The sequence below is a fragment of the Macrotis lagotis genome, chromosome X, assembly GCF_037893015.1.
Source record: "Macrotis lagotis isolate mMagLag1 chromosome X, bilby.v1.9.chrom.fasta, whole genome shotgun sequence".
In the NCBI taxonomy this organism is placed as follows: domain Eukaryota; kingdom Metazoa; phylum Chordata; class Mammalia; order Peramelemorphia; family Peramelidae; genus Macrotis; species Macrotis lagotis.
This window is the reverse complement of record NC_133666.1, coordinates 460,957,963-460,977,540: the sequence shown is the minus strand read 5'-3', so window position 1 is coordinate 460,977,540 and position 19,578 is coordinate 460,957,963. Positions and strand designations below refer to the sequence as shown.

At 32.8% G+C, this 19,578-nt stretch overlaps 1 protein-coding gene and 1 long non-coding RNA gene across 3 annotated transcripts in view; one reads left to right on the top strand and one right to left on the bottom strand.

Annotated features, from left to right (window-relative positions):
* Window positions 1-19,578, top strand: part of DLGAP1 (DLG associated protein 1) — a 782,098-nt gene that overhangs the window by 73,156 nt on the left and 689,364 nt on the right. The window lies entirely within an intron of this gene.
* The window catches only part of LOC141500623 (uncharacterized), a 151,545-nt gene continuing 139,484 nt past the window's right edge, over window positions 7,518-19,578 (bottom strand). Inside the window, exons 2-3 of the long non-coding RNA XR_012471981.1 lie at window positions 9,320-9,402; window positions 7,518-8,249 (exon numbers count right to left, since the gene is read on the bottom strand). This is a non-coding gene — a long non-coding RNA (uncharacterized LOC141500623). The remainder of the gene's footprint in view (window positions 8,250-9,319; window positions 9,403-19,578) is intronic.

Sequence of the window (19,578 nt, the reverse complement as noted above, 5' to 3'; positions counted from 1 at the left end):
GTTGAAATAATTGAGCTTTGAAAAACTTCAATCAACCAGAAAATCAAATTAAACAATAAATTTCTTCCCTGAGCATTCTTATTAATCTAGATTTCATTGTTATTTGTCCTATGGAGAGACAAATGAAACATTATTGGGGGCTCTGCTTCTTTGGTCACTGGATTCCCATATACACTTTGCTATTGGCAAAATAAAAAAATTGCATAAAATGGGGTACCTAAATAAAAATAGCAAAGAACTTAAAATATATAGTCTCTATTTTCAGGATATTAAATATCATACAATGAAAATCCTTGGAAGTGATTCTAATTGATAGTCAGCAGAAAGGGAAACCAAAAATCAAAAGAATGATTCATCTTTATAAGAAATAACAGCAATTTTATGAAGCTTTAAGCTTTACAAAACACTTTTTTTAACTAGTTCTTGGTTTTATTTATTAGTTCAATCATTTTCTTTCTTTTAATTTTATTAATTTCTACCTTAATTTTTAGAATTTCTAATTTGGTATTTAACTGGGGGGTTTTAATTTGTTCTTTCTCTAATTTTTTCAGTTACATGTTTAATTCATTGATTTCCTTTTTCTCTAGTTTATTCATATAAGCATTTAGAGATACAATATATGCCCTGACAGCTGCCTTGGTTTGTTGTTTCATTATTGTCATTATCTAATTCTTTCTATAATTTTTTGTTTGATCTACTCATTTTTTTGGCAAGGCAATAGGGTTAAATGGCTTGCCCAAGACCACACAGCTAGGTAATTATTAAATGTCTAAGGCCGGATTTGAACTCAGGTACTCCTGACTCCAAGGCCAGGGCTCTATCCACTGTACCACCTAGCTGACCTGATCTACTCATTGTTTAAAATGATGTTATTTAGCTTCCAATTAGTTTTGGCTCTATATCTCCCTGTTCCAATATTGCATATGATTTTTATTGCATTGTGATCTGAGAAAGATGTATTCACTATTTCTGCCTTTCTGCAATTGATCATTAGGTTTTAATGCCTAGTACATGATCAATTTTTTGTAAGTGCCATGAACTGCAGGAAAAAAGTAAATTCCTTTCTATCCCCATTCAATCTCCTCCATAAATCTAGGTTTCCAACAATCTATTTACCTCCTTAACTTCCTTCTTGTTTATTTTATAGTTAGATTTATCTAAATCTGAGAGTGGAAGGTTGAGGTCTCCTACTAGTAGAGTTTTGCTTTCTATATCTTCCTGTAACTCCTTCAACTTCTCCTCTAAGAATTTGGATGCTATACTTTTGGGTACTACAGAGCACTTTTTATAGATTATCTAATTTAATGCTCACAACAACCTTATGAGGTAGCTGATATCATTATCCTCATTTTACAGAAGAAACAAAGATAGAGAAAGATCAAATGACCTGTCCAGGGTCAGTCACACAGTGTCTAAGTCAGGACTGTAGCTCAGGTCTTCCTCACTCCAAATTTATGGTTCTATATCATCAAGGTGCTTCCAGCTATAATAAGATGATATAGATAAAGAGAGAGAGAGAATTACCATTACTGATAAAGAAAATATTTTGAGGGCACAAAAGTCAGAAGCAAATTTAAGGAACAAATTAGTGTGCTTAAAAACGAAGTATTTACCAACTTTCTCACAGCTGATGATGGAACAAAAAGTTAATTCTCAGATTGAGAGACTGTCACCTAAGAAATGGACTTAGGTCATCAAATGTCAGCTTGCTTTCAATAATAGAGCCCTAAGTCATATAATCTTAGATTTAAAATTGTAAGGTAGCTTTTAAAGGTCATTTATTCCAATCCCCTCACTTGACAAATGAAAAAAAAAATGAGGCCCAGAGAGAGTACGTGACCTGTCTATAGTCATTGTATATTGTAACTAGCAAAGAGAAGATTGGATCTCATATCCTCTAACTATGATCCCAACTTACTTTTCATTTTTTGTAATTGAAAAAATATACATTCAGATATTTGTTCCCAAAAGGTTTGCTGGGCAGCTAGGTGGTGCAATAGAGTGAAAGACCCAGAGTCTTTCTGACTTCCTGAGTTCAAATCTGGTCCCAAAACACTTACTAGTTGTGTGACCCTGGCAAATCACTGAACTTTACTTGACAAGAAAACCTCAAATGAAATCACAAAAAAATTGAAAAGCAACCAAAAACTAATTTACTGAATTGAACTCACAAATTTTAACAAGACCCATTCATTTATATGTAAGTACCCTAGGTTTTATTCTATTTTGTTATTTTTTCAAATTGAGAGGGTATTTTCTCCCATATTTGCTTCAGAATCTGTGCACATGGTCCTAGTGCCGCACAAATAAAATCTGAAGATTTGTCTTGTGACTTAGGATTTTGGAAATATCTTTCTGCCTGCTTATGTAATCCAACCTTGATAACATTTTAAACATTTTAAAGAGAAGAATCCCTTTACTAGGTTTCCAAAGGAACAGTAAAATTGCTTTTAGATAAGTTCAAGGGTCTGGAATTGAATAAATAGAAATCATGCACTGAGTCGAAGGACTGTTTCAGTTTTCAGATGAAGGACTGACCAGTATACAAGGGAATTTTCTATAACAGAGTAATAGTGAACATCCCTATAAAGAGCTATAACTAGGAGTCAGGAAATGTAGACCTATCTCTGCTAATAAAATTGAGTTTTATGATCTTGGGCAGATCCTTTATTTTTCTGAATCTGCTCAAATTTTAGAATTACAAAGTAGAGAGGATTTCAGAAATCCTTCTCTCTCATTTTATAAATGAGCTAATTGAAACCCCAAAAGATTGTGATGAAGCAAAGATCCCACAAGGAGTAAATGACCTGGCCAAGATTTAAGTTCAGGTTTTCTGATAAATGAACTACAAGTTCCCTTGTAAAGCTATGTTCTGATGTCAAGTTCCCACTGATTTTGAAACAAGAATTCAATGAGAACCTCCCTAGGTCTTAAAAAAGAAACTGCCTTTGCAGAAGGAAAAAAGATCTAATGGAAACAACACTGGATTTGAAAGCAAGAGAACCCTTCCCTATATCACAGTTATTTATGACTTTGAGCAAGACACTTAATTATTCTGGATCTTTTTTTTGACATCTAAAAAATGAAGGTATTGAACTGAAATATTCCCAAGATTCCTTCCAGTTTTAAACCCTATAAATTTGGGGAGTTGTATGATAGTAGAGGATATTTCTCTTCCACTATGCCCTACCATCCCTAACCTCCTCATTCATTTTTGAGGATATTATAAAGAACATATCTTTATAAAAGGGAACTAACTATGATTTTTATTGGATGGAATAATCCTATCTTCTGAAAGCCTTGAGTAGCTGTACATCAATAGAATCATATTTAATAAAGAATATACTATACAAAATCCTTTTTATTATTCAACTGAGTGCATCTGGAAAAAATTGTCATTTCTTTCCAGAGAAATTGTGTATCTTACTTTATAAAAGAGCCATTAGCTAGCAAATCACACCTATTGAATTCATTCTATTGCAGATATATCTTCCTAAGTGTATGTTTTGCAGCCCCTGAACAGCTTATATATTTATTCACAATTCTGACAATGGTGCCTGCTGATTTTCTAGTTTCTTGCAAGGAAATGTGTTCATGGATCTACAATGTACTATTTTTATCTGTATCTCTCCTGAATGTGTATCATCCTGTGGTCAACTTGGTAAATTGATCTGATTTTACTTACTATTTTTGTCTAGTTCTTGGTTTATTCCAGAATTTAAACCAATGTATAAGTTTAGAATTCAGTGTGATTTTTTCCCCTTTTACTATTTCAGCTAAGTATCTATATATGTACTATTTTCTTGTTCATTTGGACTTAAAAATTTCTAGTGAAAACTTTGTAAAGCTCCATTAGCATAGATAATAATTATGAAGAATTCATAAAAAATTTCCATTTATTTTTCAATTGGACTATAGAAAATTAAATCTTTTCATATCTTTATATGGGAGGTGCAATGTGAGGTCACATCATTCCTTCATGTTGCTTCTTCTGATTGCAAACACAAGGAGGAAGGCTCTGACTACACTCTCCAATAAGAAGTCCATGTTGACTAAATTACGTCTCATCAATGGCCACAAAACCAGAACCCGTCTCCAGGTTCTTCCACCATAGAAGGCTTAGTCTTTTGTTGTGTCATGAAATCCTTGGTCAGTCTGATGAAATTTATGGATCCCTTCTCAAAATAATGTTTTAAGTTGCATAAACTAAAATAATAACAATTATAGGTAGTAGTTATAGTGCTTTAAGATTTATAAAAAACATTTTATATACATTATCTCATTTTATCCTCATAATTACCCTAGGACATAAATGCTATTGTCCTCATTTAACAGATAAGGAAACTGAGGATGAAAGATATTATGTCTTGCTCAGGGTCAAACATTTAGGAAGGATTTGAACTCAAATCATCCTGACTCCAAAACTAAAGTGCTGCACAATGGGCCACCTAGTTACCTCTATATGTGTGGGATTATGAAGGAAACCAAAGGTTTGTGGAAATAAAGATGAATTTTTTCCCATCCAAATTTTCAGGATCCCTGAAATCTAAATCCAATCCCCTTGTGGATCCATGGATCCCTTACTATGAACCCCAGCTCTAGTACCACACAAATATAAAATCAAATAATGATTTGTAAGTGATATAAAGTTCAGAAGGAGATGAGGACAAGATACAACTACTGAATACCACCATGGTATTTCAACAAAATAAACCAATATATTAGGTCAGGGAAAGAAAAACACATATAAATTTGCTATGAGGGCATTAGGAAAAGCATCAAGGAAAAGATAGCATCTGAATTAAGATGGGGGAGGGGGAAAAAGGTGTGATTCAGACAAAAGTTTTCATAGCAGTTGACCTTTTAATTCCATGGAAAAACAACAATCCTCACCAAAGTGAGTAGGACTGATAAGCAGAGTGATCACAGGTTCTTTATAACTAGCATCAAAATATATCTTATTCTGGCCCTGCATGTCTCTGCTTCCTGATAGGAAGGGTGGCTTACCTATAAAGAAGCTACAGGGACATGGTTCCTTTAGGCCACAGGTGGACCATTGTCAGTCATGTAGCTCTATAGATACTTCCACACTTCTGCAATGAGAATCTCTCCAAAATATTCATGGCAGCTCTTCTTGTATTGGCAAAGAATTGGAAATTGAGGGGATGCCTATCAATTGGAGAATGGCTAAACAAATTATGGTACATGAATACTATGAAATATTATTGTTCTATAAGAAATCATAAATGGTCAGATTCTAGAGAAGCATGGATTGACTTACAGGATTTGATGCTGAACGAAAGGAGTAGCCAAGAGAGTAAGGTATACATTAATAACATTGTGAGATGAACAACCCTGATAGAAGCAGTTCAGAGAGCAAGGATCACCATATTTGACTGGCTGTGGACTATATTATCCCCATCCTGAGGAAGAAAAACAAAACAAAACAAAATACACACACACACACACACACACACACACACAGCCCTTCCGAATCTCTTGAACACTTTATAAAAATTATCTCTTATGTATCTCTTTCCCTATATCCTCATTCCTTATATCAAAAATTTGTAAAGATGTTCATCAAAAATAATAAAAAAAAAAAAAGACTGAGATCTGTTTGTACTGTGGCAGCTCCACTTCACTGATATACAGTATTTTCCATCAGAATGATTGGGTCTATCTGTTCCTCAAAGGCACTTCAAGTATAAGGTAGGGATAGATCAATCAATCACTATTAATTGATCACTGCATAGCAAACTGCATAGACTTAAAGAGAGGAAGATCTATGTATATTCAAATAGTGCCTCAGACACTAGCTATATGTCCCTGTCCTTGGTACTTAAGCTCTTTTTACCTCAGTTTTCTCCTCTAAAAATGAGAATATGTTCTAAAAGACTTTTAAGGTATCTTTTAGTTTTAAATCTATGATTCCAAGATCCTATGATCCCATGACTATTAAAATGATCAGATGGATCCAGTCCATTTTCTCATTGATCCCATTTACTGTTAATTGATTTTGTGCTTTGTCTCTGAACTTTAGTTCAGAAATTCATTTGGTCTGTAATGAGTTAAGTTTAGAAATCTAGTTCTGCCAATCACACTTTTATTCTTGCCTCAAAGAAATTTGTTATCCTTGAGAAATGCAGGTGGACACTGGGAAGTCTGGTCTAGTACCTTTACACCATTCAAGGCTATCTTAATGATTTTTGTCCTTCATTCTTAAAGAAAACTAATACATCAGGGAGATGATGCCATGACAAGCACATGAAATGATGGGGTGCAGTGCTATCATCAGTCTCACTTTCTTCTACAGTCATCTGGGTCCAGTGACCAGATATGAATCAGGACAACTGGAGATGGCCCTGGATGTGAGGGCAATCATGGATAAGTGACTTGCCCAAGTCCACATAGTTAGTAAGTGTTAAGTGTCTGAGGTTGGACCTGAATTCCTTCTCTCCTGACACCAAGGTTCTGTCTATCCACTGCACCACCCATGCTATCCAAAGAAGTCTGCTCCACTGTCTCTAACCTTACAGGTAGATTCAAACAAAGGAACTTTTTATTAATCACAGTGGCAAAGGAGGGGATTGCTGTTAGCCTTTCATTCTCAATTTCCAATCAATCATATTTTCCCCCACACCTCAGCATAACCTATATATTATATAACGTATATATTGATTTCACCATTCATGATATCGAGCTTTTTTAAACAATTTTTAAAATTCCCCACCTATAAAGTCCCATTTGTTGATCTGTATTCCAAAACTATAAAAAAGAACTCTCTACTAGTCAGAGTCTTAGGAAGCTGTGATCATATTTATTGATAAATTCATGTTTTATAAATAAGTTGATCATGCTCAGAAATTTGAACTTCAGTTTACTTTATTTTTACTATTATACATATTGTTTAAGTGAGCATTTCCCAAGCCTGGATCTTGTGACTAAATGAATGATCTGTTTGTTACTAGAATGAGAATTTGTTAATGTGTGTGTGTGTGTGTGTGTGTGTGTGTGTGTGTGTGTGTGTTAAGAGTAAGAGAAATCTTCATTTATCTCTTTCCAGAACAACCATTTTAGAAAGTAAATGTCCATAAATTAGCCTAGGAAGAATTTTCCCAACAAGTCCAAAGTATTCAGGTTTGATTCCTCATGGACCTGATAATAATGACAGAGCAAAGACAGACTTCTACAATATTGAAGCCCGAGATTTCCAAATTCCTGCTACACAATTCAGAAGTGAATATGAAGATTTGTCAAAATAGAAGTGAAGATATTAATGAATACACTTCCATCTATGAATTCTTCAAATTTCAGAGGATCAGCAATTGTTGCTTTATTCTTGTATTTTATAAAATTCTTTCCTTGGATGGTCAGTAAAGCTAATTATCTTTCATAATAGTAATTTGACGATGCTTCTTGTAGGCTTGTAACAATGAAATCAAATTTTGAAAAAGGAATAATAATAATAACTCACATTTATATCATGTTTTAGGATTATAAAGTCATTTGTTTCACAATACCATGTGCAGCCAACAATATAAACATTATTGAACATATTTTATAGATGATGATAGTGAAGTTCAAGAAATTAAGTGAGGAATCTAGGGTCACACAACTAGTAAATATCTGAAGCAAAATAAAAAAACCCAGATCTATTAAAATCTTATTGTTCTTTCTACCACACCCTATTGCTTCTCGGCTCTTTAAGAACTTGAGCATATAGTCCACCATGTTTCTGAAACTCTAACTCTGTCCAAACTACATTGGACTTGAATGAGACATGTAAACATTCTAATAGAAAAAATTATATATGTCTCTAATCGATGGGAGAGGGCAACTAGGTTGCACATTGGATATAGCACTAAAGCTACAACAAGAAAAGGACTTTCTGAGTTCAAATCTGGTCTCAGACACTTAGTAGCTATGTGAATCTGGGCACAGGGTCCTATTTGCCTCAGTTTCCTCAGTAAAATGATCTGAAGAAGGAATTGTCAAACCACTACAGTGTATTTGACATATACTCACATTGTGGTGTCAGAGTCAGAGCCAACTGAAACTACCAACCAGTAATAGTTTTCTGAAGAGAGAGTTAGAAGTGAAGAGGTTGCACAAGATATTTTAAATTGAGGGACATTTAATTAAGTAAAGGAGAAAGATTTCATACATACCCATTGTTCCCAGTAATCTAGAAGACCACAGTGGTAATGTAAAGGTGTCCTCAAATCCACATACATGCCAGACCTCCCCTTTAATAATAATAAATAAATAGAGTTTGCAGCAACAGAATAAGGTCTTGGCTGTGTACATATGACTATTTTTTAATATATGTAGATGAATTCAGTATCAATTCATGCAAATATTAACATGAAATTAGCATAAGGATCAGGATCTTTAGGAGAACGAAATTCCCAGCTCCCAACTCACTTAGCTTTGCTTTCCTTTAATTGAGAAGAAAATATATTTCAATTTGTGGAATCTAAAAACAAAAGAAGGAGCAATATAAAGTAATAACTCATATAGTAAGATATATGAATGGCTATCAAACATTAATTCTATTTTTATATTCCAGTCAAAGATCACTTCTGATTTATTTAATCAGGTTCAATTCTAAATACAATTTGCTAAATGTTGTATTTTCTTGAAGTGGGTCTAGCATGGGAGGAGGAAAGGAAAAAGTTGAGATGAATTTCAGATATGGTCTCGGTGGGTTCTACACCCCTTGGATTCTGTTTGCATGGGAATACAGTCAGCATATGGCATAAACAGGGAAGGTGATGGATGGAAATAGCATTCAAGCTGTCTTTAAATTTGGTTTGCAAAGCAAGTTGTGTCAAATAAATGTAGAAGTAAATGTCAGGTAAGACTCTTGGGAGGTGTGTAGCACTATAAACACAGTGGACAAGAGTTCTTGAGTATTTTTTATGAGTCTGATAAGCAGGCAAGTTGTATTCTGCAGTATTGAAAGAATGAACACATTAGTGAAAGCATAAATGGATATTTGAGTGTATGTGTCCAGGCAGGTGCCAGTCATCTGAAACAACCAGTCAAGAGCATAGATTCTGAGTGTGTTGTCTAATATGGATCTGTTATTGGATAGTTCTGTTTCTCTGAAGTGCAAACAGGTTTCATTCAATGGTGAAAAAACACTTCCCTCTGGTAAGTCTGTTTTAAGTCACCAGTTGTGGATAGAGGCTCAGAAAAACCTTTTTGTTCAAACTATGGGTCTCTACTTTGAATATTCTCTTCTACCCTGATCCATGTAGATTCTACCTTTTGTTTCCTGGATTCTGCTAAATAAAATTTCACCTTATTTTACCTGAAACCAGGATTCAACTTCATTGTTATTGCTGTTCAGTCGTTTCAGTTTTGTCCAACTCTTTGTGACCCCATTTGGAGTTCCTGGAAAAAAAAAACTGGAGAGGTTTGTCATTTCCTTCTTCAGTTCATTTTATAAACGAATAAACTGAGTCAATTAGGATTAAGTGACTTGCCTAGGATCATACAGCTGGTAAATATGAGGCCAGATTTAAATTTAGGAAGATGAGTCTTTCCTGACTCTAGGTCCCCAGCACTCTATTCACTGCTTCACCTAGATGCCCATACTTGATATATATAGACTTCCAATAGAATGTAAGTTTCTTGAGTCAGGTGCACTGAATAGTCTATAGTTTTTTTGTCTTCATATCTCTGATGCCTTGCATAGTAACCTTTAATAAATGTTCTTCTAAATGAATTGAATTGACATCTATAAGCATCCTAGAAACACTGTAGGGAAGAAGAATAATATGATAAAAACATTTTTCAGTCAAAAATAAAGCAAAATAATCCTTAATGTATAGTACTTAAATATAGATAAACTAATCAGTAAACAAATATTTCTTGACCACTTCTTGTATGAGACACTTTAGTTTATGAGGGGATGTAAAGCAGATCAAAAGAGACAAGAGGAGTTTGAAGTATAATTGCATTTCAGCCAGCAGAGAAGAGGATGAAAGAAATTCAAAGTTAAAAGATTGGCCCGAATGAATCTTAAAAGTCGGGAAAATACAAAATGGTTTAAAGGAACAATAAGTATGTCATTCTGAATGTAGAGAAAGATCTGTATAGAGAAATGACCAATAATAATGCAAAAACAGATTGGAGGTTTAAGATGATTAAGGGAAAAATCCTGGTAGCACCCAGCTCCATCCCCAAAGTTCTAAAAGGGCTTTCAAATGAAGTACCAGTGACCTGCTCCATAGACTCTGAATTATACAAGAAGGTGAACAGAAACTAAAAGACAGTCTTATAAGGGATAGTGTTGACAGGATCTAATCCTGACTTGTCACAAGTAAAGAAGACTGAACCAAGCCCATATGTATGCACAGGCACATATTCATGCTTTTGCCATTAATGCAAGTAGTAGGATTTCATTGCTTTTTCCCATAGAAATGAGTTGAAATGAAGAAACACTTTTTAACATTCCTTATGTCCCTTTTTCCTTTGACTAACATTTAAAGTTCCTGAATCTCCAAAGAATATATCAAAATACATGTCTTAATAAACCTCAATATCAGTTTCAGATTGTACTTTTTAATTTCTCATTGTTATTTAAACCTCTGTGAGGTCTTTGATCAGAAATCTGCCTTACCAGGTAGTATTCCCTCCCCAGAGAAGACATAATTAAATAGAACAGAATTGTAGACAGAGAGTAAAAGACAATAGAATGTGTTTGCCAATACCTACAAGGTAATTATACCTCAGTAAAGAGGTGAAGCCTTAGCTTTATTTTAAAAGATTTCCCAATTCTCTGTTTATGTCTGCTAGTATGAGGCAGTTTATGGTTGTCAAACCGAAAGAGAGAAATTGAGCCTTCACAATCTGAAACCCAGACATCTAGTAAGATCTTGTGATAATTCAGTGACTAATTCCTAACCTTCCCTTGTTGCATAAATAGGACCCTGTCTGTTAATTTTCATTTCTATTCAAACTAAAGATGCACTCTGTAAGAAATAAGGAGACCAGTCAGTGATTTAGGCACAGAATATGCAGTAAAAAATATAATAGTTTAGATCAAAGATTTTGGGATACTTACTATTCAACAATTACTAAAAACACTGAATACTAGTCTAGCAAAAACTAAGTATAGCCCAACATCACATACCATATTCCAAGATAAGATTCAAATGGATACATGATTGAGAACATTAAGATGGCATCATGAATAAAACAGAAGAACAAGGAAGACATTATTTTTTGGATTTATGAATAAGGGAATGGTTGTTGGCCAAAGATGAAAAGGAACACAGAAGATAAAAACGGACAATTCTGATTACATAAAATTAAAAGGACCTTACACACACACACACACACACACACACACACACACACACACACACACACACAATGCAGCTAAAATTAGGAAGGAAGGAAGGAAAAGGTAACTGGAAAAAAATTGCAAGAAATTACACCAATAACATTCTCAATAAACAAGACTAAAAGATTCCCACTTGACAAATAGGGTTTAGGAACAGGAAGTTTTCTTGTGAAGATCAACTTATCAATATCCACATGAAAAATGCTCTAAATCACCAATAGAGAATTCAGATTCCAGAGAAACTTTGAATTTATACATATAAGATTGGCAAAATTGAAAAGAAAGGAAAATGACAAATGCTAGAGGGAGAATTCAGCTGTTAGAGTTTTTAATTGGTATAATAACCTATCTGGAAAGCAATTTGAAACTCTGTTATCCAAAGTAAATTATGAATACCCTCTGATCCAGTGATACCCCTATTATGTTTATATTACTATAAAATATATAAGAAGAAAAGTTCAAATATTTACAAATTAGTTATACATTTTGTGGTGTAAATAACTAGCCATAAATTGGGGGATGACTGAAGAAATTATGAAATATGAACATAATGAAATCCCATTGTGCTATAGGAAATTATGAAGTGATGAGACCCAGGAAGATTTATATGAATTGACTCAACGTGAAGAAATTAAAACCAGAACAATTTACACAATAGTACAAACACTGAAAAATCAAACAACTTTGAAAGCCATAAGAATTCTGAACAATACAGTGACTATCAAAGATTTCAACATATTGATGAGGAATCATGCTTCCTCATCATCTCAGAAAACACTGACTCTCTCCACAAATGTGGTGAAGTAGACTCACATAAAGCAAAGTGTGTAAGGCCTGCTCTAGGCCATACATATTTTAAGTTTTAAAACAAACAAACTTAAAGTTGCTCATCTATACCAATGTCCTCTTTTATCTAATTCAGTCTCTAAGGAGGAAAAATAATAGATCATCCAAATATCTCCTCTAATTTTCAAATGTTCTTAAGTAGTAATCATTCCCCTCACTCTTTGTATTTCTTAAGTACAATTACATTACAGTAGACTGTATCTTGGCAAAGATACTAAAAAAGGTTTTCAAGTTCCTTCTCCAATTCATTTTACATATGAGCAAACTGAGGCAAATAAGGATAGGTGATTTGCCTATATCCATGCAACTACTGAATGTCTGAGACCAGATCTGAACTCTGAAAGAAATAAGTTGCTAGCATTATCTATTATTTGCTAACATATTATACAATGTCAGCACAAAGATCTTCTGCTTCTAATTACTTTACTGACATCTCTATACTCTTGAAATGCCTTTAATTTCCAACTCAGTTTCCTCATCTCTACCATATGAGTTGATTTGCTTCAGAGGATATTATGAAAAGTAAATTGGACAGGGTCTACTAATAACATTTCCCACATCCCACTCAACTTTTTCAGATTGGCTTATCTTTTCAAACACTTAACCACTAAAGTTATTTTCCACCTATCAGGCTTTCTTTTTCTACTTACTTGAATCATAGGAGGTGGGTTAAAGCACTTATAAAATAGGAAGTGACATAAAAATGGTAAGCACTATAATCATATTTTTAATGTGTGAAATCTACAGTTACCAGAGATGCATAATTGCCTCTACTGAACAAAAGATATAGAATGCTGTTACTGAATTTAGCACTATACTTGGGGAAATATTATGTAACTAACAAAAGGAAGGAAAAGCCCCATTAAAAAAACAAGGTATATATCAAATTCAAAGGGCTTCTGAAAAACTCCTCCATGATTTTCTTTGACACATGAACCTATTTTAAACAGTCTTTCCCCATGCAGAATAAATTTTCTCTGTGGCATGTTTCTGTTCTTTCTAAATAAATGAATTGCAGTTGAAAGTCTAAGGTAAAAAATTTACATGAAAACTGATCATAGCCTCTACAATACCTAGCATATGTAACTTGGAAACTCCCTCTTCTAGAACCTATTTTCTGCAATTATTAACTTAGTATTGTTAGAAAAAATAATAACAGTATCAACTCATATTTTAATTTCTATGTTGTACTTTCCTGTACTAAATAAGTTTCTTCACAAATATTCAATTATCCAGTATAGGAACTCTACATTATCCTCTAAAATGTCCTTAACACTTTGACTTCCAGTGATTGCCAATTTTGGTTAGACTATTGGTGCCAATTTTACTATTTATTTCTAATTGGCATTTTGTGCTACTTCACAGATTCTATTGAATAAACTTTTCACAATCTATTTACCTACTACTATATTAGAGTCTCAAACCACACCCACCCATCCACTCACCCAAGACTTCCAATATGCTGAGGGAAAAGAAGAAAAAGTTATCCTTAGTAATGGCAGCTATGAAAACTTGGTTTTCTTTTTGATTTTTGAAAACCAGTCAAATCAGAATTGGGTACACATAAAATGTTCAGAAAATTCTGTCAAGACTAAAACTTCTTTGCTTTTCTTTCCTACTCTTTTCTTCCCTTTACCTCTTTTTTCATTTTCTCTCCTTGCCCTTCCTTTTTTTTAAATAAAATTTTATATTTTAATGAAATCTATTTTCTTGCCTCCTGTTCTCACCAGAGCACAAAAACAAAAATCCTTGTAACAAATATACAAATTCAAGAAAAACAAAATCTCTCATTCACCATGTCTACATATATGTGTGTGTATATATATATATATATGTATTTATATACATATTTGATATAATATATATTCTATTCTGTACCCTGAGTTCATCACCTCTCTGCCAGAAAAGAAGTATCATGTTTCATCATTCTGTTTTCTGGAATAATCAGTATTGTATAAAGATGATAACAAAGAAGTTCAGAACAGGGTAGGCATCTCTGCTATGATGGCCTACATTTATTATTAACTCTTTTCAATGCATTAAACAACCCAATATCCTGAAAGATAGGAATATAATATAAAGGATTATTTCTACCACAGAACTTTTAGGACTTAGTGCTGCCTTACTATAGACCAGGACAGCCGTAAATATGGGTGCATATCTATAAATATAGATTCCTATAAATATAGATATTATGGGACATTGATAAAACTTCTTCCACTTCAATATTATTCTAATATCTCATCATAGTATAGAGGCGATCCTGGGACATTGAATAATGGAATTCAAGCTCTAGGGAATAATATGATGAGCTGAAAAGAACAATGAGTTTGAATTCAGAGAAGCTGAGTTCAAATCCTGCCTCTGATGATTCCTGCCTATGTGAATCTGAGCAACTCTCTTCAACTTTCTGATCACTGGTTTCCTCCTCTATAAAATTATGGAATTGAGTTTAATTGCTTCTTAGATTCTTGTTCAGTTCTAACATCTATAATTCTATGATTCTAAGAATAAGCAGAATGAAGGAAAACTGTATTCTATTTTCTGAGGACCAATCTGGCTGTTTAAAGATGTTTGCCACTTGAAGGATGGACACCAGAGAATGAATTTTTGTACACTGCAACTGGCAGATTTATTTAGTAATGAATAAATGTCAGTGAAGAAAGAATTCTAATGTAAAACACTATGAATTATTGAAGTAAATAGATTAGATGTAGATAGATAGACAGATAGATAGATAGATAGATAGAAATGTAGGTAAATATACATATATATATATATGTATATTTTCTATACTACTTCCAGTTTCTGAAATGGTGGGTGCTATACAATAACTTACTATGTGCATATGAGTAAAATTAAAAAATATATATGCCAATATGTGTGTGTCCTTAAAGTGTTACTGAAAAAAACATTATCATAAAAACTCTGAAAAATAAAGTTCAGTTGATGAAATTAAATTTGAATTCTGTGGGTTCTGGTTCTTTTCCATTTGATATTTTCTATGGGATATTTCCATTACCCTTGACTAAAAATTCATTCTTAATCTGTAGTGACTTTTGAAGGGGATTTTATTCTTACTTTTTGGAATATGAATGGAATATAATTTCTTTCTCAAAAATTTCTTTGATGTATATTTTCTTTCAGTATGACTTTATATATAAAACTATCTGTTTCAGCACTATAAGTAAGCACTGTTATAGTAATGGCAGGTTCCTGTGTGGTTATACAACAGTTCTCTGGCACATCATGCATTCAAACAGAGGAAGAAGCTATATCTGAATCCAAATTTAAGGAGCAGGAGAATGCTTAATAATAGAATAGAAAAGCCTCCAGGAAAAAAATGTCAACTTTTGAACACTGTAAATAGTGTGGTTAAAAATAAATCTCCATTTTCCATTCCTCCATACTATCAAAGCAGAACCAAGCATTCCATATTTAAAAATAATTAAGGAAATGTTTCAAAAAATTCATGAAACTGAATGTGGTTTTTGGTGCAATATTTGACAATATTGACTGTGTTTTAAAAAACATTTTGTCATTTCATAGTCTAGGACAAATAGATTTCTGATCTTATGAGACCTCTATTGCTATCCTTGCCCTTGAGATTAGTATAAGGCCAACATACCTCAACAGTAAGGCAGTTAGCCACATCTTCAACACATGACTATTTTTAATTGATATTTTATTTTTCCAAATACATGTTATGAAAGATTTTAAACATTCACCCATATGCCTATGTATATTTTTAAGTTAAAAATTTCCATCCACCCTCCCTTCCCACTCCCCTCCCCTCAGCGATGAACAGTCAGGTTAATATTCTACATAAATTTCTGTTAAACATGTTTACAGATTAGTTGTTTTTTGGTATGAGAAATTAGGATTAAAGGAAAGAAATAGATAAGAGATGTATATTTTTTTAAATTGAATGTAGGGGCAGCTAGGTGGCATAGTGGATAAAGCACCAGCCTTGGAGTCAGGAGTACCTGGGTTCAAATCCGGTCTCAAGATACTTAATAATTACCTAACTGTGTGGCCTTGGGCAAGCCACTTAACCCCATTTGCCTTGCAAAAAAACCTTTAAAAAATGAATGTAATTTTCATCAGATTCTGAAGAATTTTTGTTTCGATTTTTTTTGTTTGTTTTGTTTTGTTTTTTCTTCCTTTGAAGAGATTAGCATTGTCCATAGCCAGTCTAATAGGGTTGTCCTAGTTGCCAAAAGCAGCTCCATGCATCAGGGTTGATCATCTCACAGTGTCGTTGATAATGTGTACATTTTTCACTTGGTTCTGCTCTCTTAGGTCAGCATCAGAACCTACAGTTCCTTCCATGCTTCTCTAGAGTCTGACCATTTATGGTTTCTTATAGAACAATAGTATTCCATAATATTCATGTACAATAACTTGTTTAACTATTCCCAATTTGATGGGCCTCCCCTCAATTTCCAATTCTTTACTACAACAAAAAGAGTTAGAACAGGTGGGATTTTTCCCACTTTTTATAATTTCTTCTGGATAGAGACCTAGAATTGGAATTGCTGGGTCAAAGGGTATAAACAGTTTTATTGCTCTTTAAGCATAGTTCCATATTGCTCTCCAGAATGGTTAGATCAGTTCACAGCTCCACCAGCAATGCATCAATGTCCCAATCCTCCCACAAGCTCTCCAACATTTATCAAATGTTGATCAATTTTTCTCATCTTAGCCAATCTGATAGGTGTGAAATGATACCTCATTGTTGTTTTAATTTGCATTTCCCCAATCAATAATGATTTGAAACATTTTTATGTGATTCTGTATAGCTTTAATTTCTTCATTTGAAAACTGTTCATATCCTTTGACCATTTGTCAGTTGGGCAATGATTTGTGATCTTATAAATTTATTGCAATTCTCTATATATTTTAGAAATGAGACCTTTATCAGAACTCCTAGTTGTGAAGATTGTTTCCCAGCTTTCTGCTTTCCTTCTAATTGTGGCAGAACTGATTTTATTAGTGCAAATTTTTTTAATTTAACATAATCAAAATCATTCATTGTGCAATTTGTAATGTACTCTAATTCTTGTTTGGTTATACATTTATCCCCTTTCCATTAATCTGATAGAGTATTACTTGGCCTATTAATTTATCTATGGTGTCATCCTTTATGTCTAAATCCTATACCCATTTTGATCTTATTTTGTTATAAGGTGTGAGATGTGAGTCTATGCCTAGTTTTTGCCATACTATTTTTCCGTTTTTGCAACTTATCCCAGCAGTTCTTATCCAAGAAACTAATGTCTTTGGGTTTGTCAAACAGTAGATTACTGTAGTCATTCTTACTATTTCTTTTGAACCTATCCTAATCCACAGATCTACTTCTCTATTTCTTAACCAGAATCAGGCAGTTTTGATGACTGATGCATTATGGTATACTTTTATATCTGGTAGAGCTAAGCCACCTTCTTTTATTATTTTTTTCATCAATTCCCTTGTTATTCTTGACCTTTTGTTACTATTTTTTTTCCTAGCTCAGTAAAATAATTATTTGATAGTTTGATTGGTATGGCACTAAATAAGTAATTTAAATTATGTAGAATTGCAATTTTCATTATATTAGTTCTACCTAACCATGAGCAATTAACATTTTTTCCAATTATTTAGATCTGACTTTATTTTGATGAGAAGTGCTTTATAATTGTGTTCATACAGTTTCTGGGTTTGTCTTGGGATGTAGGTAGATTCCCAAGTATTTGATATTGTCTATAGTTACATTAAATAGAATTTCTCTTTCTATTTCTTGCCTTTGGGTTTTGTTATTCATATGTATATATATATATATATATATATATATATATATATAAATTTTGATGATTTATGTGCTACTTTGCTGAATTAGTTAATTGTTTCTAGAAGATTTTTAGATGATTTTTCTCAGGTTCTCTAAGTATAACATGATATCATCTACAAAGAGTGAAAGCTTTACTTCCTCATTGCTAATCGTGAAACCTTCAATTTCTTTTTCTTCTCTTATTGCTAGAACATTTTTTCTAAAACTGTATTGAATAGTAATGGTGATAATGGGCATCCTTGTTTTATCCCTGATCTCATTGGAAATGTTCTGAATTTATCCCCACTACATATAATGTTCATTGATGGTTTCAGATAGATACTACTTATTATTTTAAGGAAAACTCCATTTATTCCTAAACTTTCTAGTGTTTTTAATAGGAATAGATGTTGTATTTTATCAAAGGGCTTTTCAGCATCTATTGAGAAATCATGATTTCTGTTGGTTTTGCTATTAATATGTTCAATTATGTTGAGTGTTTTCATAATATTGAACTATCCCTGTCTACGCGGTATAAATCATACCTGGTCACGGTGTAGTATCCTAGTAATAACTTGATGCAATTTCATTGCTAAAATTTTATTTAAGACTTCTGCTTCAATGTTCATTAGGGAGATTGGTCTTTATTTTTCTTTGTTTTTGTTTCTTCCTTATTTAAGTATCAGCACCATGTTGTTGTCATAAAAGGAATTTTAAAAGAACTCCTTTTCCTATTTTTTAAAATAGTTTATGTAGAATAGGAACTAATTGTTTCTTAAATGTTTGGTAGAATTCACTTGTAAATCCATCTGGACCTGGAGAAATTTTTTTTTAGGGAGTTTATTGATGGTTTCTTCAATTTCTTTTTCTGAAATGGGGTTACTTAAATATGTTATTTCCTCTTCTATTAATCTGGGCAGTTTGTATTTTTGCAAATATTTATCCATTTCATTCAAGTTATCAAATTTATTGACATACAGCTCAGGAAAAATAATTCTGAATTATAATTTCCTCTTCATTGGTAGTTAGTTCACCCTTTTCATTTTTGATGCTAGTAATTTGGTTATCTTCTTTCTTTTTTTTTAATCAGATGAACCAAAGGTTTATCTATTTTATTGGCTTTTTCACAAAACCAACTCTTAGTTTTTATTTATTAGATAAATGGTTTTCTTGCTTTCAATTGTATTCTCTCCTTAGATTTTCAAAATTTCCAATTTGGTGTTTAATTGGGGATCCTTAATTTGTTCTTTTTATAGATGTTTTAGCTGCATACCCAATTCATTGATCTTTTCCTTCTCTATTTCATTCATATAAGCATTTAGATATTTAAAGTTTCCCCTCAAAACTTCCTTGCCTACATCCCATAAATTTTAGTATGGTGTTTTATTATTATTATCCTTTTCTAAAATATAGTGATCATTTCTATGATTTGTTGCAATTTTATTGCATCATGATCGAAGAAGTATGTATTTTTTATTTCTGCCTTTCTTCCATTTGATTATAAGGTTTTTTTGATCAGTTTTGGTATAGATGTCATGTATGGCCATTAAAAAAAGTATATTCT